The following is a 25,947-nucleotide window of genomic DNA, read 5'->3' as shown; positions in this document are numbered from 1 at the left end:
TTTTAATATATGAAATTTATTGTCAAATTGGTTTCCATACAACACCCAGTGCTCATCCCAAAAGGTGCCCTCTTCAATACCCATCCCCCACCCTCCCCTCCCTCCCACCCCCCATCAACCCTCAGTTTGTTCTCAGTTTTTAAGAGTCTATTATGCTTTGGCTCTCTCCCACTCTAACCTCTTTTTTTTTTTTTTTCCGTCTCCTCCCCCATGAGTTTCTGTTAAGTTTCTCAGGATCCACATCAGAGTGAAAACATATGGTATCTGTCTTACTCTGCATGGCTTATTTCACTTAGCATCACACTCTCCAGTTCCATCCACGTTGCTACAAAGGACCATATTTCATTCTTTCTCATGGCCACGTAGTACTCCATTGTGTATATAAACCACAATTTCTTTATCCATTCATTAGTTGATGGACATTTAGGTTCTTTCCATAATTGGGCTAGTGTTGAGACTGCTGCTATGAACATTGGGGTACAAGTGCCCCTATGCATCAGTACTCCTGTATCCCTTGGGTAAATTCCTAGCAGTGCTATTGCTGGGTCATAGGGTAGGTCTATTTTTAATTTTTTGAGGAACCTCCATACTGTTTTCCAGAGTGGCTGCACCAATTTGCATTCCCACCAACAGTGCAAGAGGGTTCCTGTTTCTCCACATCCTCTCCAGCATCTATAGCCTCCCAATTTGTTCATTTTGGCCACTCTGACTGGCGTGAGGTGATATCTGAGTGTGGTTTTGATTTGTATCTCGCTGATGAGGAGCGACGTTGAGCATCTTTTCATGTACTTGTTGGCCATCCAGATGTCTTCTTTAGAGAAGTGTCTATTCATGTTTTCTGTCCATTTCTTCACTGGATTATTTGTTTTTCAGGTGTGGAGTTTGGTGAGCTCTTTATAGATTTTGGATACTCGCCCTTTGTCCAATATGTCATTTGCAAATATCTTTTCCCATTCCATTGGTTGCCTTTTAGTTTTGTAGATTGTTTCCTTTACTGTGTAGAAGATTTTTATCTTCATGAGGTCCCAATAGTTCATTTTTGCTTTTAATTCCCTTGCCTTTGGGGATGTGTCAAGTAAGAAATTGCTGCCGCTGAGGTCAGAAAGGTCTTTTCCTGCTTTCTCCTCTAGGGTTTTGATGGTTTCCTATCTCATATTCAGGTCCTTTATCCATTTTCAGTTTATTTTTGTGAATGGTGTGAGAAAGTGGTCTACTTTCAACCTTCTGCATGTTGCTGTCCAGTTCTCCCAGCACCATTTGTTAAAGACACTGTCTTTTTTCCATTGGATATTCTTTCCTGCTTTGTCAAAGATTAGTTGGCCATACTTTTGTGGGTCTAGTTCTGGGGTTTCTATTCTATTCCATTGGTCTATGTGTCTGTTTTTGTGCCAATACCATGCTGTATTGATGATTACAGCTTTGTAGTAGAGGCTAAAGTCGCAGATTGTAATGCCTCCTGCTTTGGTCTTCTCTTCAAAATTACTTTGGCTATTCGGGGCCTTTTGTGGTTCCATACAAATTTTAGGATTGCTTGTTCTAGTTTCGAGAAGAATGCTGGTGCAATTTTGATTGGGATTGCATTGAATGTGTAGATAGCTTTGGGTAGTATTGAAATTTTAACAATATTTATTCTTCCAACACATGAGCACAGAATGTTTTTCCATTTCTTTATATCTTCGTCAATTTCCTTCATAAGCTTTCTATAGTTTTCAGCATACAGATCTTTTACATCTTTGGTTAGATTTATCCCTAGGTATTTTATGCTTCTTGGTGCAATTGTGAATGGGATCAGTTTCTTTATTTGTCTTTCTGTTGCTTCATATTAGTGTATAAGAATGCAACTGATTTCTGTACATTAATTTTGTATCCTGTCACTTTGGTGAATTCATGTATCAGTTCTAGCAGACTTCTGGTGGAGTCTATCAGATTTTCCATGTATAATATCATGTCATCTGCAAAAAGTGAAAGGTTGACATCATCACTGCTAATTTTGATGCCTTTTATTTCCTTTTGTTGTCTAATTGTTGATGCTAGAACTTCCAACACTATGTTAAACAACAGCAGTGATAGTGGACATCCCTGTCGAGTTCCTGACCTCAGGGAAAAAGCTCTCAGTTTTTCCCCATTGAGGATGATGTTAGCTGTGGGCGTTTCATAAATGGCGTTTATAATGGCGTTAGTATATTCCTTCTATCCTGACTTTCTCCAGGGTTTTTATTAAGAAAGCATGCTGAATTTTGTCAAATTTTGTCAAAAGCTTTTTCGGCATCAATTGACAGGATCATATGGTTCTTATCTTTTCTTTTATTAATGTGATGTATTGCGTTGATTGATTTGCAAATGTTGAACCAGCCCTGCAGCCCAGGAATGAATCCCACTTGATCATGGTGAATAATTCTTTTTATATGCCGTTGAATTCGATTTGCGAGTTCCTTATTGAGAATATTTGCGTCCATATTCATCAGGGACATCGGCCTGTAATTCTCTTTTTTTACTGGGTCTCTGTCTGGTTTAGGAATGAAAGTAATACTGGCTTCCTAGAATGAGTCTGGAAGTTTTCCTTCCCTTTCTATTTCTTGGAATAGCTTGAGAAGGATAGGTATTATCTCTGCTTTAAACGTCTGGTAGAACTCCCCTGGGAAGCCATGTGGTCCTGGACTCTTATTTGTTGGGAGATTTTTGATAACCGATTCCATTTCTTCGCTGGTTATGGGTCTGTTCAAGCTTTCTATTCCCTCCTGTTTGAGTTTTGGAAGTGTGTGGGTGTTTAGGAATTTGTCTTTTTCTTCCAGGTTGTCCAATTTGTTGGAATATAATTTTTCATATTATTCCCTGATAATTGCTTGTATTTCTGAGGGATTGGTTGTAATACTTCCATTTTCATTCATGATTTTATCTATTTGGGTTCTCCCTTTTCTTTTTGAGACGCCTGGCTAGAGGTTTATCAATTTTGTTTCTTTTTTCAAAAAAAAAACAACTCTTGGTTCATTGATCTGCTCTACAGTTTTTTTAGATTCTATATTGTTTATTTCTGCTCTGATCTTTAGTATTTTCTTCTTCTGCTGGTTTAGGGTGTCTTTGCTGTTCTGCTTCTATTTCCTTTAGGTGTGCTGTTAGATCTTGTAATTGGGATTTTTCTTGTTACTTGAGATAGGCCTGAATTGCAATGTATTTTCCTCTCAGGACTGCCTTCGCTGTATCCCAAAGCGTTTGGATTGTTGTATTTTCATTTTCATTTGTTTCCATATATTTTTAAATTTCTTCTCTAATTGCCTGGTTGACCCATTCATTCTTTAGTGGGTTGTTCTTTAACCTCCATGTTTTTGGAGGTTTTCCAGACTTTTTCCTGTGGTTGATTTCAAGCTTCATAGCCTTGTGGTCTGAAAGTATGCATGTTTTGATCTCAATTCTTGTATACTTATGAAAGACTGTTTTGTGACCCAGTATGTGATCTATCTTGGAGAATGTTCCATGTGCACTCGAGAAAAAAGTATATTCTGTTGCTTTGGGATGCAGAGTTCTAAATGTATCCGTCAAGTCCATCTGATCCAATGTATCATTCAGGGCCCTTGTTTCTGTATTGACCATGTGTCTAGATGATCTATCCATTGTTGTAAGTGGAGTATTAAAGTCCCCTGCAATTACCACATTCTTATCAATAAGATTGTGTATGTTCGTGACTAATTGTTTTATATATTTGGGGGCTTCCATGTTCGGTGCATAGACGTTTATAATTGTTAGCTCTTCCTGATGGATAGACCCTGTAAATGGTTATATAATGCCCTTATTCATCTCTTGTTCCAGCCTTTAATTTAAAGTCTAGTTTGTCTGATATAAGTATCGCTACTCCAGCTTTCTTTTGACTTCCAGGAGCATGATAAATAGTTCTCCATCACTTCACTTTCAATCTGAAGGTGTCCTAACGTCTAAAATGAGTCTCTTGTAGACAGCAAATAGATGGGTCTTATTTTTTTTATCCATTCTGATACCCTATGTCTTTTGGTTGGAGCATTTAGTCCATTTACATTCAGTGTTATTATAGAAAGATATGGGTTTAGAGTCATTGTGATGTCTGTAGTTTTCATGCTTGTAGCGATGTCTCTGGTACTTTGTCTCACAGGATCCCCCTTAGGTTCTCTTGTAGAGCTGGTTTAGTGGTGACAAATTCCTTCAGTTTTGTTTGTTTGGGAAGACCTTTATCTCTCCTTTTATTCTAAATGACAGACTTGCTGGAGAAAGGATTCTCGGCTGCATATTTTTTCTGTTCATCACATTGAAGATTTCCTGCCATTCCTTTCTGGCCTGCCAAGTTTCAGTAGAGAGATCCATCATGGGTCTTATCGGTCTCCCTTTATAAGTTAGAGCATGTTTATCCCTAGCTGCTTTCAGAATTTTCTCTTTATCCTTGTATTTTGACAGTTTCACTATGATATGTCGTGCAGAAGATCGATTCAAGTTACGTCTGAAGGGAGTTCTCTGTGCCTCTTGGATTTCAATGCCTTTTTCCTTCCCCAGTTCAGGGAAGTTCTCAACTATTATTTCTTCAATTACACCTTCAGCCCCTTTCTCTCTTTCTTCTTCTTCTTCTGGAATTCCTATAATACGGATAGTGTTCCGTTTGATTGCATCACTCAGTTCTCTAATTCTCTTCTCATACTCCTGGCTTTTTTAATCTCTCTTTTTCTCAGCTTCCTCTTTTTCCATAAAAGGGTGGATCCGTGAGGTGCACAGAGGTGGGAGGGGCAGGCTCAGGTCACTTTTCCTTTGGTGATCTGCTTTGGGAGGGGCCCTGCAGCACCGGGAGGGAGTCAGACCCGCCGCTGGAGGAATGGATCCTCAGAAGCACAGCGTTGGGTGTTTGTTCGGTGCAAGCAAGTTCCTTGGCAGGAACTGGTTCCCTTTGGGATTTTGGCTGGAGGATGGGCGAGGGAGATGGTGCTGGCAAGCGCCTTTGTTCCCTGCCAAGCTGAAATCTGTTGTCCAGGGCTCAACAACTCTCCCTCCCATTGTCCTCCAGCCTTCCCGCTCTCTGAGCAGGGCTTTTAACTTATATCTTCCAGATGTTAAGTCCCGCTTGCTGTCAGAACACACTCCGTCTGGCCCCTCTGCTTTTGCAAGCCAGACTTGGGGGCTCTGCTTTGCAGGCAGGCTGCCCCTCTGCCCTGGCTCCCTCCCACCAGTCCGTGTAGCATGCACCGCCTCTTCGCCCTTCCTACCCTCTTCTGTGGGCCTCTCATCTATGCTTGGCTCCAGAGAATCTGTTCTGCTAGTCTTGAGAAGTTCTTTATAGATTTTAGATACTAACCCTTTATCAGATATGTTATTTGCAAATATCTTCTCCCATTCTGTAGAATGCCGTTTAGTTTTGTTGATTGTTTCCTTCCCTGTGGAGATTTTTATCTTGAAGTCCCAATAGTTTATTTTTGCTTTTGTTTCCCTTGCCTCCAGAGATGTATCTAGTAAGTAGTTGGTATGGCTGAGGTCAAAGAGGTTGCTGCCTATGTTCTCCTCTAGGATTTTTATGGTTTCCTGTCTCACATTTAGGTCTTTCATCCATTTAAAACTTAGTTTTGTGTATAGGATGAAAAGGTGGTCCAGTTTCATTCTTCTGCATGTTGCTGTTCAGTTTTCTCAGCACCATTTGTTGAAGAGACTGTCTTTTTTCCATTGGATATTCTTTCAGCTTTCTCGAAGATGCATTGACCATATAAATTGTGGGTCCATTTCTGGGTTTTCTATTCTGTTCCATTGATCCTTGTGTCTGTTGTTGTGCCAGTACCATACTGTCTTGATGACTGCAGCTTTGTAATATAGCTTGAGGTCCAAAATTGTGATGCCTCCAGCTTTGGTTTCCTTTTTCAAGATTGCTTTGGCTATTCGAGGTCTTTTGTGGTTCCATACAGACTTTAGCACTGTTTCTTCTAGCTCTGTAAAAAATGCTGGCGGTATTTTGATGGGGATTACATTTAATGTGTAGATTGCTTTGGATAGTATAGACATTTTAACAATGTTTGTTCTTCCAATTCACGAGTATGGAATGTATTTCCATTTCTTTGTGTCACCTTCAATTTCTTTCATAAGTGTTCTATAGTTTTCAGAGTACAGGTTTTTACCTCTTTGGTTAGGTTTATTCCTATGTATCTTATGTTTTTTGGTGCAATTGTAAATGGGATTGGTTCCTTGATTTCTCTTTCTGCTGCTTCTTTGTTGTCATATAGAATTGCAACAGATTTCTGTATGTTGATTTTGTAACCTGAGACTTTACTGAATTTATATATTAGTTCTAGCAATATTATGGTGGAGTCTTGTGGGTTTTCTACATAAAAAATCATGGCATCTATGAATAGTGAAAGTTTTACCTCTTCTTTGCCATTTTGGATGCTTTTTATTTCTTTTGTTGTCTGATTGCTGAGGCTAGGACTTCCAGTACTATGTTTAACAACAGTAGTGAGAGTGGACATCCCTGTCCTGTTCCTGACCTTAGGCAAAAAGCTCTCAGTTGTTCTCCATTGAGGATGATATTAACTGTGGGTCTTTCTTATATGTCCTTTATGATGTTGAGGTATGTCCCATCTATCTTTACTTTGTGGAAAGTTTTTTTTTATTTTTTTTATTTTTTAACTTTTTTGTGTGGAGGGTTTTTATCAAGAATGGATCCTGTATTTTGTCACATGCTTTTTCTACATCTATTGACAGGATCATATGGTTCTTACACTTTCTTTTATTAACATGGTGCATTACATTGATTTGTGAAAATTGAACGAGCTCTGCAGCCCAGGAATAAATCCCACTTGATCATGGTGAATAATTTTTTTAATATACTGTTGAAAATAGATTTACTAGTATCTTGTTGAGAATTTTTGCATCCATGTTCATCAGGGATATTGGCCTGTAATTCTCCTTTTTAGTGGCGTCTTTGTCTAGTTTTGGAATCAAAGTAATGCTGCCCTTGTAGAATGAGTTTGGAAATTTTCTTTCCATTCCTCGTTTTTGGCACAATTTGAGAATTATAGTTATGAACTCTTCTTCAAATGTTTGGTAGAATTTTTTTGGGAAGCCTTCTGGCCCTGGAAGTTTGTGTGTTGGGAGATTTGGGATTACTGATTCAATTTCTTTGGTGGTTATGAATCTGTAAAAAATTTCTATTTCTTCCTGTTTCAGTTTTGGTAGTTTATACATTTCTAGGAATTTATGCATTTCTTCCAGATTGCCCAATTTTTCACAATATTCTCATAATTGTTTGTATTTCTGTGGTGTTGGCTGTGATCTCTCCTCTTTTATTTGTGATTTTATTTATTAGGGTCCTTTCTCTTTTCTTTTTGATAAGTCTGGCTAAGGGTTTATCAATTTTATTAATTCTTTTAAAGAAGCAGCTCCTTGTTTCATTGTTCTCTTCTACTGAGTTTTTTGTTTATTTGTTTGTTTTCTGTTTCTGTGTCATTTATTTCTGCTCTAACCTTTTTTTAAGTTTATTTATTTGTTTTGAGAGAGAGAGTATGCACAGGGGAGGGGCAGAGAGAGTCTCAAGCAGGCTCCGTGCTTTCAGTGAGGAGCCTGACACAAGATTTATTACCACGGACTGCAAGATTATGACCTTAGCCAAAATGAAGTCAGATGCTTAATTGAGCCACCCAGGTTCCCTTCTGCTCTAATCTTTATTATTTCCCTTATGATGGCTTTAGGCTTCATTTGTTATCTTTTTTCTAGCTCTGTTAGGTGTAAATTTAGGTTGTGTATGTGTTGCAGGGAGTACGGCGGGAGTTGCATAAGATGAGTCTGCAAACAAAGTGCAGTAAGTGAAGGTCCTCATACTCGAGTCCAAATGAGGCCCTGACTCCAGAATGAAGCTTCTTTTTGTTAGGATAATTGCTAAAGACTACGTGTATAAATTCAGCTAAGCAAGTGTGTTAATCAATCTAATAGTTTAGCTTTTCAAGGTTGAATTTTGAGTTAATTCGTTTCTATAACACTAGGAAGGGTCAGGGTGTGAAGGAGGATCTGGCCTTGGACAATGTTAATGGCTCTAGGCAGTCCTTATGAGCCTCAGCCCAGCTGTTCAGCTATGCAAACATGTCCTAAGGCCTTGAACCTTCTCCAGCCCTTCCCTTTTGAAGTATTTTCCTTTGATGCTTCTCTCCTGCATCTCCCACATGTATTTGAAATTTTTCTTCCTTCTTGAAGTAGGCCTGTATTGTATATACTTCCCTCCTATGAGTGTTTTGTGGCATCCCAAAGATTTTAGACTGCCATATTTTCATTTGCTTCATGTATTTTTTAGTGTCTTTTTAAAAATTTACATCCAAATTAGTTAGCATATAGTGCAACAATGATTTCAGGAGTAGATTCCCTAATGCCCCCTACGCATTTAGCCCATCCCCCCCTCCCAGAACCCCTCCAGTAACCCTCTGTTTTGTTCTCCATATTTGTGAGTCTCTTGTGCTTCGTTCCCCTCCCTCTTTTATATTATTTTTGCTTCCCTTCCCTTATGTTCATCTGCTTTGTCTCTTAAAGTCCTCATATGAGTGAAGTCATATGATATTTGTCTTTCTCTGACTAATTTCACTTAGCATGATACCCTCTGGTTCCATCCACATTGTTGCAAATGGCAAGATTTCATTCTTTTTGATTGCTGAGTAATACTCCATTGTATATATGTACCACATTTTCTTTATCCATTCATCCATTGATGGACATTTGGGCTCTTTCCATACTGTGGCTATTGTTGATAGTGCTGCTATAAACATGGGGGTGCATGTGTCCCTTTGAAACAGCATACCTGTATCCCTTGGATAAATACCTAGTAGTGCAATTGCTGGGTGAGAGGGTAGTTCTATTTTTAGTTTTTTGAGGAACCTCCATACTGTTTTCCAGAGTGGCTGCACCAGTGTGCTTTCCCACCAACAATGCAAAAGAGATCCTCTTTCTCCACATTCTTGGCAACATCTGTTATTGCTTGAGTTGTTAATGTTAGCCATTATAAAAGGTGTAAGGTGGTATCTCATTGTGGTTTTCATTTGTATTTCCCTGACGATGAGTGATGTGCATTTTTTCATGTCGATTGGCCATCTGGGTGTCTTCTTTGGAGAAGTGTCTATTCATGTCTTTTGCCCATTTCTTCACTGGTTGATGATGATGATGATGATGATGATGATGATTTTTGGTTGTTGAGTTTGATAAGTTCTTTATAGTTTTGGATACTAACCCTTTATCTGATATCTCGTTTGCAAATATGTTCTACCATTCTGTTGGTTGCCTTTTAGTTTTGCTGATTGTTTCCTTTGCTGTGCAGAAGTTTTTATTTTGATGAGGTCCCAGTAGTTCATTTTTTCTTTACTCCCCTTGCTTCAAGAGACATGTTGTGTCAGAAGTTGCTGTGGTCAAGATCAAAGAGGTTTTTGTCTGCTTCTCCTCGAGGATTTTTATGGCTTCCTGTCTTACACTGAGGTCTTTCACTCATCCATTTTGAGTTTATTTTTGTGTATGGTGTAAGAAAGTGGTCCAGGTTCATTCTTCTGCATGTCACTGTCCAGTTTTACCAGCACCACTTGCTGAAGAGACTGTCTTTATTCCACTGGATATTCTTTCCTGCTTTGTCAAAAATTAGTTGGCCATACGTTTGTGGGTCCATTTCTGGGTTCTCTATTCTGTTACTTTGATCTCAGTGTCTGTTCTTGTGCCAGTACCATACTGTCTTGATGCTTACAGCTTTGTAGTGTAGCTTGAAGTCTGGGATTGTGATGCCTCCTGCTTTGGTTTTCTTTTTCAAGATTGCTTTGGCTATTTGGGGTCTTTTCTGGTTCCATACAAATTTTAGGAATCTTTGTTCTGGCTCTGTGAAGAATGCTGGTGTTATTTTGATAAGGATTGCATTGAATATGTAGATTGCTTTGGGTAGTATTGACATTTTATCAATATTTGTTCTTCCTATACAGGAGCATGGAATCTTTTTCCATTTTTTGTGTGTCTTCTTTAATTTCTTTCATAAGCTTTCTATGGATTTCAGTGGATAGATGTTTCACTTCTTTGGTTAGATTTATTCCTAGATATTTTATGGGTTTTGGTGCAATTATAAATGGGATCAATTCCTTGATTTCTCTTTCTGTTGCTTCATTGTTGGTGTATAGGAATGCAACCGATTTCTATGTGATTTTATATCCTGCAACTTTGCTGAATTCATGAATCAGTTCTAGCAGTTTTGGTGTAATCCTTTGGGTTTTCCACTTGGAGTATCGTGTCATCTGCGAAGAGTGAGTGTTTGACCTCCTCCTGGCTGATTTGGATGCCTTTTATTTCTTTGTGTTGTCTGATTGCAGAAGCTAAGACTTCCAATACTATGTTGAGTAACAGTGGTGAGAGTGGACATCCCTGTCTTGTTCTTGACCTTAGGGGGAAAGCTTCATGTATTTTTTTTTAAATGTTTATTTATTTATTTATTTATTTATTTATTTATTTATTTATGAGAGATAGAGTGAGAGCAAGAGCAGGGGAGCGAAAGAGACAGGGAGACAGAGAATCCCAAGCAGATGCTGTGCTGCCAGTGCAGAGCTCAATGTGGTGCTCGAACCCACAAACTGTGAGATAATGACCTGAGCTGAAATTAAGAGTTTGACCCTTAACCGACTGAGCCACCCAGGCCCCCATATTTCCATGTAATTTTAATTTCATCTTTGATTTCCTGGTCAATCCTCTCTTTCTTTAGTAAGATGTCTCTCACCTTCATATATTCGTGGTGTTTGCAATTTTTTTTCTTGTGGTTGCATTCTAGTTTCATAGCATTGTAGTTGGAAATTATGCGTGGTATGATCTCAGTCTTTTTGTGTTTGTTGAGGTCTGAGTTTTGACCTGTATCTGATATATTCTGGAGAATGTCCCATGTGCACTCAGAAAGAATGTGTATTCTGTTGCTGTATGATGAAATGTTCTGAATATATCTGGTAAGTCCATCTGGGCCAGCGTGTCATTGAAACCCATTGTTTCCTTGTTGATTTTCTGCTTAGATGATCTGTCCATTGCTGAAAGTGGGGATAAAAGTCCACTACTATTACTGTATTGTTCACAATGGGTTTCTTTATCTTTGTTATTAATTGTTTTATATATTTGTGTGCTTCAAGTTGTGGGCATAAATGTTTACAACTGTTAGATCTTCTTGATGGATAGACTCCTTCATTATGATATAGTGCCCTTCTTCATCTTTTGTTACGGCCTTTAGTTTAAATTCTAGTTTGATGTAATTATGGCTATTCTGGCTTACTTTTGATGTCCTTTAGCATGGTAAATGGTTCTTCATCCCCTCACTTTCAATCTGCATGTGTCTTTATGTCTAAAATGAATCTTTTTTGTAGGCAACATATAGAAAGTTCTTTTTTTTAATCCATCTTGGTATGCTATGCCTTTTGATTGGAGCATTTAATCCATTTTACAGTCAAAGTGATTATTAATAGATATGAATTTAATTCCATTGTATTACCTGTTACGTTGTTATTTCTGGAGATTTTCTCTGTTTCTTTCTAGTTTTTGTCACTTTTGGTCCTCCTTTCTACTCAGAGTCCCCTTTAATACTTCTTGCAAGGTTGGTTTAATGGTCATGAGTTCCTTTAGTTTGTTTGCCTGGGAAACTCTTTCTCTTTTCTTCTAATCTGAATGACAGCCTTGCTGGTTTGAAGTATTCTTGGCTACATATTTTTCCCATTCAGCATGTTGAATATATCTTGCCATTCCTTTCTTGGTTACTAAGTTTCTGTGGATTCTGCTAACCTGATTTGTCTTCCCTTGTAAGTCAAGGATTTCTTTCCACTTTGTCTTCCCTTGTAAGTGAAGGATTTCTTTTCACTTGCTGCTTTTAAGACTTTTTCCTTATCTCTGTATTTGGAAAATTTTACTACAATATGTCTTGGTTGCCTGACTTTTGTTGATTTTGATGTGTGGTCTCTGTGCCTCCTGCATTTGGTTATCTGGTTCCTTCCCCCAATTAGGGAAGTTTTCAGGTATAATTTGTTGAAATAAACCTTCTGCCCCCTTTACCCTCTCTTCTTATTCTGGGACTCCTATGATATAAATGCTATTACACCTTATGGAATAACTGAGTTCCTTAAGTCTACGTTATGATCCAATATGTTTCTTTCTCTCTCCTTTTCAGCTTCACTATTTTCCATCATTTTATCTTCTATATATCTATCACTTATGTGCTTTTCTGCTTTTTCCATCCTTGTGGTCATTACATACAACTGGTTTCACATGGTGGTTATACCATTTTTTATTTCAACCTGGCTAGTTTTTAGGTCTTTTGTCTTGGTGGTAAAGGACTCCCTGCTGACTTCTATGGTTTTCTCAGGCCTGGACAGTATCCTTATGATTGTTGTTTTAAATTCTGGATCAGGCATATTACTTATATTTGTTTCAATTAGATCCCCGGCTGTGATCTTTTCTCGTTCTTTCTTTTGGGATTAATTTTTCCATCTTGGCATTTTGTCATGTCTCTGTCTTCTGTGTGTTAGGAAATCTTGCTATGTTTACTGCTCCTGACAGTAGTGACTTTATGAAGACGTGGTCTTATACTATCTAGGATCTGGTGCTTCAGGAAGTGTTTCTGGTGTATGTTGTAGGCACTCTGCTTGTGTGTTTTAGCTGCTCTTTCCCTGAGGTTAATCCCCTTCAGAGTTTCTCCTTGTCTGCAGTGGGGAGTGTTTTCACCTTGTCCAGAGAGAGGAGAGTTTTAACTAGATGTGCTCTGGTCTGCTTGTTAAAAGAGACCAGATCCTATTTCCACTAGAGGTGAAGCTTGATAGCACTCTATGGTCAGTAGGTTTGGTGTGTGCAGGTGTTTGTGCTGGTCTTCTGGGGGAGGAGCCTGCTACCACCGTAGTTCTCGGGCACACTTGTACTAGTAAAGAAGCACCTGCAGAGCACAGGGGGGGCAGGGCTTGGTGTAGGTGGTGAGGCCTTCAGTATTTGTGGTGTTCTGCTCACTGAAGTCAGTCCGTGGTGATGGGTGGGGGAGAGGGGGAGAAAAATAATGGTGCCAGCCATCTCCTTCATCCCCAGAGAGGGGAGTTCACACCACTTCTTCCCAGAAACCCTCACAGAATAGTGAACAATCTCCATTTGTGTGTCCCAGACATCCCACAGATCCATACCTTCACCTTGTCTGTGTCCAGGCCATATGCCTCCCTGGTGGTGCAGTGTTCTTGTTTTTTATCTTAGACATGCAGCTGAGTTTCAAAAATCCAAACTTTAAGGACTGATGGGCCGTGGACCCAAGCTGGTCTTCTGGGGGAGGGTCTTGCTTCATTGGGGCGGGTGCCATTTGTTCAGAAGGACAGTCACACTAAGGTTCAGGAGCTTCGAGTTCAGAGTAGAGTGTAGCAAAAAGCTGGCAACCATGTTAGGTGCCTTCAGCAGGTGTCTTTACCCCTCTGCTAAGAAATGAGGCAGCGATAGTGCCTGTTGAATCTTTTGTCCCCTGAGAGGTAATGCTACCTCTCTCAGAGGCTCTCCAATAATAAAAAACTTTCTATTCCAGTGCATCCCAGGGTATCCTCAGATTGCACACTCTTCTTCTGGTCCTCTGCCCTCGTTCTCCACAGAAGCACTGCTGCATCCACTAGGCTCCATACCAACCATGGTGCAGACATCTAGAACTCCAGTTTTCGAGCTCCACTGGTTGTAAAAACTCAAGATAATCATCCTTTCTTATTTTCCCAATGGTTTTGGGGAAGTGTTTTTCTTGTGCGATCCCCTGTGTGCTGCTCTCTCTCTCTCTCTCACATTTCTCTGTGATGAGGGCCTTCTCCCCTCCGCAGCACCAATGATCTTTTTCTCCCCCAAATCACATCTCTGCACCTCCTTCCTTCCAGGATGTGGGACCTCTTGTCTCCCTCTAGTTATGTAGTTCGTTCTCTCAGTCCTCAGATCAATTTCTTGGTTGTTCAGAATGATTTGATATTTATCTGGCTGAGTTGAAGGGATGAGGCAAGCATAGGACCCCCTTGCTACTCTGCCATTTTAAACTAAACTCATAGAGCATTTTTTCATATGCCTACTTTACATCTGTATATCTTCTTTGGTGAGGTGTCTGTTAAGGTCTTTGGCACATTTTTTAATTGGGTTGCTTGTTTTCTTATTGTTAAATTTTAAGAGTTCCTTTTGTATTTTTGATAATAGTTCTTTATTAGATATGTCTTCTACAAATTTTTTTTTCCCCAGTCCGTGTCTTGTCTTTTCATTCTCTTGATGCTGTTTTTCTTAGAGCAGAAGATTTTTATTTTAATGAAATCAGCTTATCAATTATTTCTTTCATGGATCATGCTTTTGGTATTGTATCTAAACAGTTATATCCAAGGTCATCTTGATTTTTTCCTGTGTCACCTTCTTTTCATTTAGGTTTATCATCCACCTAAAGTTATTTTTTTGTGAGGGGTCTTCTCAAAGAACCAGCTTTTTGTTTCATCGATTTTCTGTATTGATTTCTTGGTTTTAATTTCATGGATTTCTGCTCTAAACTTTATTCTTTCTTTTCTTTCACTTTGGATTTAATTTGCTCTTCTTTTTTCTATTTTTTTTTTTTTTTAGAGAGATTACACAAGCAGGTGAGAGGGACAGAACGAGAGACGGAGAGAGTGAGAGAGAGAGAGAGAGAGAGAGAGATTGAGAATCCTAAGCAGGCTCCACACTCAGTGCTGAGTTTGACATGGGGCTCAATCCCACAACCCTGGGATCGTGACCGGAGCTGAAACCAAGTGTCGGGTTCTCAACTGACTGAGCGGCCCAGGTGCCCTTATTTTTTTCTAATTTTCTAAGGCAGAAGCTTATATTATTGATTTTGGATCTTTCTTCTTTCTAATATATTCATTAACTGCTATATATTTCTTTCTAAGCACTGATTTCATTGCATCCTACAAATCCTGGTAAGTTGTAATGTTTGTTTAGTTTTTAAATATTTAAAAATGTCTCTCGGAGCACCTGGGTGGCTCAGTTGGTTAAGTGACCGACTTCGGCTCAGGTCATGATATCGCAGGTCGTGAGTTCGAGCCCCGTGTCGGGCTCTGTGCTGACAGCTCAGAGCCTGGAGCATGCTTCAGATTCTCTCTCTCTCTGCCCCTCCACTGCTCATGCTCTGTGTCTCTCTGTCTCTCAATAATAAATAAACGTTAAAAAATTAAAAAAAATTCTCTTGAGATTTCTTTTTTGACTCATACTTTATTTATAGATGTGTCATTTAACCTCCAAGTATTGTGGTATTTTCCAGCTATCTTTCTTTATCGATTTCTCTTCAATCCCATTGTGGTCTGAGAGCAGACATTGCATGATTTCTCTCTTTTAAAATTTGTTCAGCATGTTTTATGGCCCAGAATGTGATCTGTCTTGGTGAATGTTACATGTGAGGTTAAGAAGACTGTGTACCCTGCTGTTGTTAGATGAAGTAGTCTATAGATGTCCATTATATCCAATTGATTGATGGTGCTGTTGAGTTAAACTTGTTTTACTAATTTTTTTGCTTGCTAGATATGCCAATTTTTGATAGAGGGCTGTTGAAATGTCCAACTATAATAGATTTATATATTTCTCAAAGTTTTGCAGTTTTATCAGTTTTTCCTTTATATACTTTTAAAAAATATTTTTAAGTTTACTTATTTATTTTGAGAGAGAGTGAGTGAGCAGGGGAGGAGTTGAGAGAGGGGAAGAGACACAGAATCCCAAGCAGGCTCTGCACTGGCAGCACCAAGCCCAGTGTAGGGCTTGAACTAATGAACTGTGAGATCATGACCTGAGCCAAAGTCAAGAGTCAGACACTCAACCGACTGAGCCACCCAGGCACCTCTGCTTTATATGTTGTGACACTATGTTGTTAGGCACATACATGTTAAGAATCATTATGTCTTCTTGGTGAACTGATCCCTTTATCATTATATGATGCCTTTTTTTTATTCCTAATAACTTCCTCTACTTTGATGTGTACTATGTTTAATATTAATATAGCCATTCCTGCCTTCTTTTGATTAGTGTTAGTATGGTATGTCTTTCTCCATCCATTTACTTTTTCAATTTTTTTTTATTTAAGTATAGTTGACACACAATATTATATTAGTTTCAGGTGTACAACATAGTGATTTTTCAGTTATATACATTACAAAATGCTCACCACAATAAGTGTAGTTATCATCTGTCTCCATATAGAATTATTGCAATATTATTGAGTATATTCTCTATGCTGTACTTCTCATCCCCATGACTTGCTTATTTTATAACTGGAAGTTTGTACCTCTTTATCCCTTTCACCTACTTTGCCCATCCCCCCACTCTCCTCCTATGTGGCAACTACCAGTTTGTTCTCCATGTTTATGAGTCTATTTCTATCTTTATGTTTGTTTTATTTTTTGGATTCCAACTATAAGTGAAATCATATGGTATTTGTCTTTTTCTGACTGACCTATTTCACTTAGCATAATAATTTCTGTGTCCATTCATGTTGTCATAAGTGGCAAGGTTTCATTCTTTTTTATGTCTAAGTAATATTTCATTACACACATACACACATGCAAACACATATATAGCAAATCTTCTTTATCCATTCATCTATCAGTGGACACTTAGGTTGCTTTGATATTTTGGCTTTTGTAAATAATTCTTCAATGAACATGGGGTGTCCATCCATTTACTTTTAATCTATATGTGTCATTATACTTAAACAGGGTTTCTTGTAGGTATCATATTATGTCATTATACATAAAGAGGGTTTCTTGTAGATATCATATTGTTGGGTCTTACTTTTTGGTCTGCTTTGATAATCTCTGTCTTTTAATTGATACATTTAGTGATTATTGATATAGTTAGATTAATATCTAATATAGTTGGCACTGCTTTCTGTTTATTGCCCTTGTTCTCTACTTCTGTTTTTCTCCTATCCTTTTTCTGTATTTTTAATTTTATTTTTTTTTAATTTTTTAAAGTTTAGTTTTGAGAGAGAGAGAGAGACAGAGCATGAGCATGGGAAAGGCAGAGAGAGGGAGACAGAATCTGAAGCAGGCCCTAGGCTCTGAGCTGTCAGCACAGAGACCAATGTGGAGTTTGAACTCACAACTGTGAGATCATGAGCTGAGCTGAAGTCAGATGCTCAACCAAGTGAACCACCCAGGTGCCCCTGCATTTTGTAGTTTTAATTGAGAATTTTATATGACTCCATTTTATCTTCTTTCTTGGAGTATATCAATTATATATTTTTTTAAGATTTTATATTTTTAAAGTAACTTTTACACCCAATGTGGGGCTCAAACTCACAAGCCTGAGATCAAGAGTTGCAAATCTACTGACTGAGCCAACTAGGCACCCCTTTCCATTACATTAAAAAAAAAAAACAGCAAAAAAACTTTGCTTAGTGGTTGTTCTAGAAGTTGCAATATTTATATTTAATCCAAATCTACAATCCCTCTATTTATATTTAATCCAAATCTACATTCCAATAACATTATACAGCTTCATGAGTAAGTACTTAATAATAACCAAATAATCCTAATTCCTCCCTCATATCCTAGTCTCATTGCTGGCATTCATTTTACTTAGATATAAGCATATAGATAGTCAAAGACAGTATTGCTATCATTAATTTGAATAAACTTGTTAGATCAATTAAGAATAAAGAAAGAAAACTTTTTATTTTACCTTCACTTATTCCTTTAATGCTCTTCCTTTTTTACGTAGATCTGAGTTTTCTACCTATAGCATTTTCCCTGTCTCTAAAGAACTTCTAACACTTAATGCAAGGCACATCTACTGGCAACAAATTCCTTCATTTTCTATTTCTGAGGAAGTCTTTATTCAGTTTTTGAAGGATAATTTTATAGGGTACAGAATTCTAGGTTGGTAGTTAGTATCTCATATCTCTTATGGATCTAAGAAGAGTTCTTGATTTTTTTTTCAGTTCATTCAGCTTTTTAACTTTTAAGAATGGAGTAGTAACTTCGAACTTCTTTTTAAAAAATTTTATCATTTTATTTATTTTTGAGAGACAGAGACAGAGTGGGAGTGGGGGAGGGGCAGAGAGAGAGGGAGACACAGGATCTGAAGCAGGCTTCAGGCTCTGAGCTGTCAACACAGAGCCTGATGCAGGGCTCGAGCTCACAAACCGTGAAATCATGACCTGAGCCAAAGTAGGACACTTAATCGACTGAACCACCCAGGCACCCCTATCCTTTCAGTTTTTAAAAATATAAGCAAATTTAACATGTATGTTAGTTTTTACCCCTGTTCATAGGTAAAATGTGGCTTATTCTACAACAGTGCAGTCCAATAGAAATTGCTGTGGAAATGAAAATTTTCTGTATCTCTGTTGCTCAATATTAACACAGTGAATGTTAGTGAGGAACTGAGTTTATAGTGTTATTTAAATATGGTTTATTAAGTTTAAATGCCACGTGTGGCTAGTGGTTTCTGTATTGGACAGGAGCAACTTTGAATACTTTACATACTTTTCTACACCTTGTTTTTCACCGAACAATGTATCCTGGAGATCACTTCATAGTAGTATAGAAAGGGAGCACCCACTGGTTTTTATAGCTGTATAGTACTCTAGGATGTAGGTTTACCTTAGATTATTCAACCAATCCCTTATTGATTGATATCTGTCATGTGTCTAGTCTTATGCTACTATGAATTGTTCTTCAAGGGATGGTTTTATGCTTATGCTTTTTTGTCTTTTTGCATTTTTTTCTTTGGGGTAGATTCTTAGAAGAATGATTTCTGGTTCCAAGAATAAATACCTGTGTAATTTTACTAGATAGCATCAAATCCCCACCACAGAGATTTTACATTATCTCTAGCAATGCATCAGAATCCTGTTTCCTCACAGAGTATCTAAGATGAACTCTGAGGGAAGGTGAATATGATGTGAGAAATCTATGAAAACTATTTCACAAATCAGGAAAATTAGATGTTTGGACAAGGGTCTTAGTCCTCCTTGTCTTTGATACTCTTGCTCTATCCTTTTTTGTCTCCTATGGTTCTAGGTCCAGGCCCCTCCAACTGACAGAGGAGGCCTTAACATGAAGCAGAAACTTCATGTTTATCTGAGAATACTAAATGGAAGATCTTCCCTTTAGTGATAAGGCAGGCAAAAAATCCAGTTCAGAAATAAATCATACTCACCTAACAAAAGGCTAGAGGAGAAAGCAAAATCTATAGGTAGTTTTATGAGGAGAAACAAGATTGACGTTGTTCTTTACTTTCTGTGAGTGAGACCTTGGAGAAGGAAGTAGGAGCCTGTTCGCAATATGCAAAAAAGGTGTCAGTTACAAGGTGCAACCGTCTTCTAGGGTTAAAATTCTGACCTCTAAACACTGTGATTTTCTGTTTAGATGCTGAATTTCTGGGACTCAGGATGAAAATTGGACTAAACTTGCTTGAAATAGAGTCCATTTGAGGTCAAGCCTCAACACCTCATAGGGTGAGCATTAACATCCATTTTGCTGCCTGTGGACCTTTCCACTTATGCAGGTATGGAGATCAAGGGAGACAAAGTGTAGGATACAGATATTGAATTGAACTGACAGTGCCTGGCGCAAAGTAAACACCCAATACACATTAATAAATTAATGAGATGTAGATGTAGGAATAAGCAGAATAGGAAATTATGTATATGTTCTCTCAATATTTTTTATAAACATATGAATTTTCAAAAGAGAGTTGTGATCACTAAGTACTTACTGTTTAATAATCTCCTTTGAGGAAACATTTTATGTCTGATTATAAAAAATTATGCTTTTTCATTGGTAAAAATAACGTGTAGAAAATGGAGAAAGATGCCACCTAACGATCAGAGTCAGAGTTGCAGGTGTAAAAGCCTCTTCTAGGGAACTTGGAAAAGGATGAGGTAATGGGAGAGAGTGAGGCTTGTGTATGGATTTTATTGTATAGGCAAAGCTTTCTGGAATTTTCTACGCACTAGTTGTGATTCTGCTGTATTCTTTGTTGTTGATAAAGGAATTCTTATGTGCACAGTCTTTTAACCCCACTCAGTCACATAAGAGTGGGCCTTGGGCCTGGAACACATATCTATCAAGAGATAAAGAGTGCACATAGCCTGTGCTGGGTTTTTGCCTTGTGTGGGAATATCTTTCTCTGTTTCAGATTCAGTCAGTACTCCTTTGTTTTGCTTAAGATTGTTTGGCAATGGCCCTTAGGCACACCCCCACCTTTCGGTATTTGTCACATCACCAGTTAATGGTTTTGTTGTTTAAGATACATAAAGCAATATCAAAATTTGCATTAGAAATTAAAATTATTCTGTATGTTCTTTCTGTCTCCACCTTCTCCACCCACATAATACAAAGATAGTCACTGTTAGTTTATTCAAAACTATTCTCAGATTCTTTTTCTCTATATCTAATACACTAATTTTAACCACACACAGACATCTATAAACCCACGTTGATATATTCTTTGCATAATGAGACCCATATTCTATATTATTTTTTATATTTTTCTTTTTTTGACTGTCTTCATTTTTATTATTTTTTAACGATAAGCTCTAGGCCCAACGTGGGGCTTGAACTCACAACCCTAAGATCAAGAGTCACATGCTCTACCAACTGAGCCAGCCAGGCACCCCCTACATTATATTTTTGACTTGTCTGACTGATTAAAGATGATTCTTTTTCATATTATTTATTTATTTGTGGTGTGTTTCTAAGTATTTGTTGGGGATTTGTATTGTTTTTTATGTGCATTCTCTCTCTCTTTTTTCTATTGAGATATAGTTGATATATAACATTATATTAGTTTCAGGTATACAAAATAATAATTCAATACCTGTATATATTACAAAATGATCACTACAATAAGTCTAGTTAGCATTGATCACCACACATAAGTACAAATTTTTTTTCTTGTGATGAGAACTTTTAATATATATTCTCTTAGTTTCCCTGAACAAAATAAAATATTGTTTTACACATTTTAACTATATAAACACACAGCTATTTTCCAGTTTGCTGACATCTTTAATATATACATAATATGTCATATATATTTTACATAATATATTATACATTAAATATATCTAATATTCTATATATTTATTATACATAATTACTTATAATATAGAATATTATGCAATAACTATATACAATTAATAAATATATATGATGATATATGTTATGTAATTTAAAATGAATATTATAATATGTAATGTATTTACTATATATTAATTATTACATATGTATATAATTTAACTTTATACCTGTTTATTAAAATTACATGTTGCATATGTCCCTCCTGGTCCTTACACTCAGGGAGTATTGTGAGGAATTCAAGAAGAAAAGCTCTTCAAGATTCCAGTGCAGTATTTGGTACATCATGCATAATGCCAATGTTTGCAGCCTTCCCATTCCAGCTCTTCTGATCTTTAACAGGGAAGTTGTTTCTTAGTTTCAATAAAATTACTATATTTTAGTGAGCATTTGGGAATGTAAGAAGGGAAACACACACACACACACACACACACATTTTATGGGAAATTTGGTGCCATCTCTGTGATATGCAGTGTAAAGGAGCTGGGCTGAGGGAAAATTCCTCACCCCTCATATGGGAACAATTGTGCGTTTCTTCTCTGTTGATGCCTTCTTTACTCACATCAGAATTGCATGTAATCTTGAGTCTGGGACCTATTGGAAGCTCTAGGAAGAGGTGGTTGGGGGTTGGCAAGGAGCGATACTGCAGTGAGAGTCAGGAGCTCTTCCTGGGTCTCAGTACTGGAGCCATCCCAGGGTGAGTTCCTTCCTCTGCTGTGACCTGCACCATGATGCAGGTGTTCACTGAGCATCCATCACTCTTTATACCTTCAGTGGCCCAGGGGCTACAGAGGTCATGGTAATGGTTTCACAGGGTCCTCGTCCTTTAGAAGTTATAGTGAACCTTGTAGAATCTTCTTAATGTATAAAGAGAAGGAATGGCTCACTGGAGTAGTCAGAGACTCTTCAAAGAGGAGGTGGGCCTGGCACAGTGATCAGGACTTGTGGATTATGAATAGGAGGGAAGTGACAAGGAGTCCAGAGTAACTGGTGAAGTGTGGGGGCTCCCAGATGAGCAGACAGGCCTCAGAGGTAACTGATTGGATACTCCAGGGGGCTGAGGCCATTCTGATTTGGTATCGATTAGAGATCTTAAAAGGACACATTTACTTCAATGGGATGCTACATAGCCCCCTTACACACTGAAATGACACAACTGTTGGTAAGAAGTAAAGTACATGTCTCACTAGTCCGTGGGGGCAGGAAAGAACCAGGATCACTGACAGTAGTAAAGCTGAGTTGATGTTTAGCTCCCTAAACCTTCATTAAAGCAGAAGCAGATATCAAGGGGAAGGATTTACTGTTAATGGATCCCTACGGTGTCTGGAAATGATATTCTCACTGACCCCACATTCTATAGAATCCCATCTTGTCAGCAAGTTTCTGCCTGCTTCTTCAGTGTCATTCTTTTTTTTTTTTTTTTTTTTTTTTTTTTTGAGAGACTTCCAGCAGGTGAGAGGGATGGGGGGTGGAGGGGTGGAGAGAGAGAGAGAATCTCAAACTGGCTCCACGTTCAGTGCAGAGCCCAATGCTGGCTCCATCCCACGACCCTGGGATCATGACCTGAGCTGAAATCAAGTATCAGACACTCAACTGACTGAGCCACCCAGGTGCCCCCTGCAGCCGCATTCTTAACCAGAACATTTTCTCCACCTGTTAGCTCTCTCTCCATGCTTTCATTTGTTTCATCTCTGCATCCTACCAGAGATCACTCAGTGAGACTTTTCTCCTCTTTTGTTGCCTCAACTCCTTTCATGAGTTCAGTGGGTTATATCAGAGCACAATACTGGACAAGTTTAGGCAAAATTTAGCATTTACCTTCACTGTCCTTTACATGTGAAAGACACTTTGCACACTTATTTCTGCAGGGTTAAATGTGGCACCATGACCACAACTGGAATGGATTTTTTGACCAAACACCCACTTATTGTTGGGTCACTGTGTTGTGGTAGACACATAGCTCTGCATACTTTACTCAAATGTGCATTTTACTATTGTCCATACTATCTGACCTTTTCAAATGTGTTCACACTACCTGATCTTTTTAATTGTGTTCAGTAGAATCTCTGCACAGGATTTCACCTGGTATGTGATGGTTTGTTTCTGGATTTTAATCATGTTATCTGCACATGTTGCCACATACATAATTGGCTCTATCACTTTATTCTTTTTGGGTAGTTTCAGTGTTTTATTATGTGGACCCACAATGCTCCTTTCATTTATCTCTAAATTCATATTTCTGCCAATTTACCAAAGGTTGAGATTAACAAAGATACAAAGGATGATTCCTAGTCCATCTTGAGTCCTTTTACCTTACAGCAGAAGTATCTAATAACCAAGGAATGGATCTGATGAAATAAGATAGGTACATTTGCACAATTTGGAACATCTGGGAAGCATTGCATTCCAATAAAGATACTTTTAAGGAAAGAGAAAAGATCACTGAGGCCAAAGTAGCCAAATACCTTAAGAAGTGATATTTAGTTCTTAACCATCTATTTAAAATATGGGGGAAATGTGTACCCTTATCTCAGTATATCTGCCATTCATTCATTGATTTATACATTCATGAATAATAGGTGCCCCAAACCTATTGGTAAATACCTGCATGCTCAGCACTTTCCATTGGTGTGGTCAATAAAATCCTGTTGCCACCTACCATTTATAGTGGTATAGTCTTCAGTATTTCTTTTACATATATTTAGAACCACATCAAATAGTGTTATACTTTTTGTTTCAACCAGCAAACAAAATTTGGAAATGTCAAGAGGAAAAGGAAAATATTTAACCATACTTTGTGCTTTCTGTTGTTTTTTGTCCTTCCATATTTTTCTAGATTTCTTCTTATATCGATGCCTTTCTGTTTCTTTTACCCATTCTTTAGGGTGTATCTGATGGTGACAAATTATTTTAGTTTTACTTCATTTAAGAATGTCTTTTTTACTGCTATTCCACCATGAGATACCACCTCACACCTGTCAGAATGGCTAACATTAACAACTCAGGCAACAATAGATGTTGGCAAGGATGCGGAGAAAGAGGATCTTTTTTGCATTGCTGGTGGGAATGCAAGCTGGTGCAGCCACTCTGGAAAACAGTATGGAGGTTCCTCAAAAAACTAAAAATAGAACTACCCTATCACCCAGCAATTGCACTACTAGGAATTTATCCAAGGGATACAGGTGTGCTGTTTCAAAGGGACACATGCACCCCAATGTTTATAGCAGCATTATCAACAATAGCCAAAGTATGGAAAGAGCCCAAATGTCCATCAATGGATGTATGGATAAAGAAGATGTGGTATATACATACAATGGAGTATTACTTGGCAATCGAAAAGAATGAAATCTTGCCATTTGCAACAACGTGGATGGAACTGGAGGGTATTAAGTGAAACTAGAGAAAGACAAATATCGTACGACTTCACTCATATGAGGACTTTAAGAGACAAAAGAGATGAACATAATGGAAGGGAAACAAAAATAATATAAAAACAGGGAGGGGGGACAAAGCATAAGAGACTCATAAATATGAAGAACAAACAAAAGGTTACTGGAAGGGTTGTTTAGGAGGGGGGATGAGCTAAATGGGTAAAGGGCATTAAGGAATCTACTCCTGAAATCATTGTTGCACTATATGCTAACTAATTTGGATGCAAATTTAAAAAAATTAAAATATAAATAAATAAAATAAAACAAAATAAAATAGAATAGTGAATTGCCAAAAAAAGAATGTCTTTTTTACTGCTATTAATTTTTCAAGGATAATTCAATTGGAGATAGAATTTGAGGTTGACAGTTCCTTTATTTCAGCACTTGAAAAATGTGCCATTTCCTTCTGGGCTTCACAATTTTTCAAAGAAATATGCTGTCCTTCATACCATATACATCCTGTAAGTAATGCATTCTTTCTTTGATTTCAAGATCATTATTATTATTTGTTTTTAGTTTCTTGGGCTTTCGTAGGAATGCCTTTAGTGTTTATCCATTTAGTAGAATGCTAGTTTTTTGTCTGAGGCATGTACACATATTTTCACATTAAGAAATTACCTACTAAATCCAATTTTATTGAGTTTTTTAAAAACATGAGTGTTGATGCTATTAAATACCTTCCTGCATATGATTGTGTCATGTAATTGTTTCCTTGGCTCTGTGAATACACTAGGTTATATTCAATAAGTTTCTTGATATTGAAACACCTTTGCATTTTTAGAATAAACTATAAGTTCATGATCGATTTTTATGTGCTAATATGGGCCATCCTGGTGAAGATGACAGTGATTGCAGAGATTTTGTTGTCCTGTGTCCAGACTAACATCCAAATCCCTAGGTTGGTTTAGGCATGCATTCCATTTTGAAGTTCAGCTGATTTTTTATACTTTTTTTCTTTTTAAATTTTTGTTCTAGTTTTATTGATATACAATTGACATACTATTGTATAGGTTTAAGGGTAATACAGCATAATGATTGATTTATATATATTGTGAAACAGTTACAATAATTTTAGTTAAGATCTATCATCTCAAAAAGACACACAAAAAAAGAAAAGTTTTTTCATTGTGATGAAAAGTTTTAGGATCTATTCTATTAACAACTTTCAAATATACCGTACAACGTTAACTATAGTCATCATTTTGTACATTACATCCCTACTACTTATCTATTTTTAGTTTTTTTAAGTTTATTTATTTTGATAGAGAAAAATAGAGTGAGAGAGAGAGAGAGAGCAAGAGAGTGAGAGCACACAAACAGGGGAGGGGCAGAGAGAAGGAGAGACAGAATCCCAAGCAGACTCCACACCATCAACACACAGCTCCTTGTGGGGCTCAAACCCATGAACGGTGAGATCATGACCTGAGCCGAGGTCAAGAGTCTGATGCTTAACAGAC

The 25,947-nt window shown here is 37.7% G+C and overlaps 1 long non-coding RNA gene and 1 other non-coding gene across 4 annotated transcripts in view; one reads left to right on the top strand and one right to left on the bottom strand.

The window, feature by feature from the left end:
* The window catches only part of LOC121024754 (uncharacterized), a 75,209-nt gene that overhangs the window by 11,520 nt on the left and 37,742 nt on the right, over positions 1 to 25,947 (top strand). For 2 of the 3 annotated variants that reach the window (XR_005787805.1, XR_005787807.1), the window contains exon 3: positions 19,347 to 19,435. This is a non-coding gene — a long non-coding RNA (uncharacterized LOC121024754). Of the gene's footprint in view, positions 1 to 19,346; positions 19,486 to 25,947 lie in introns of all 3 variants that reach the window. The other variant, XR_005787806.1, reaches the window with a different exon arrangement.
* On the bottom strand, positions 20,522 to 20,594 carry TRNAK-CUU (transfer RNA lysine (anticodon CUU)). Its single transcript has one exon. It is a non-coding gene; the product is annotated as a tRNA-Lys (tRNA).

The sequence above is a fragment of the Herpailurus yagouaroundi genome, unplaced genomic scaffold, assembly GCF_014898765.1.
Source record: "Herpailurus yagouaroundi ecotype Mexico unplaced genomic scaffold, PumYag 67080, whole genome shotgun sequence".
NCBI lineage: Eukaryota > Metazoa > Chordata > Mammalia > Carnivora > Felidae > Herpailurus > Herpailurus yagouaroundi.
Note: the sequence above shows the minus strand (reverse complement) of the source record. Positions and strands in the feature narration are given on the sequence as shown.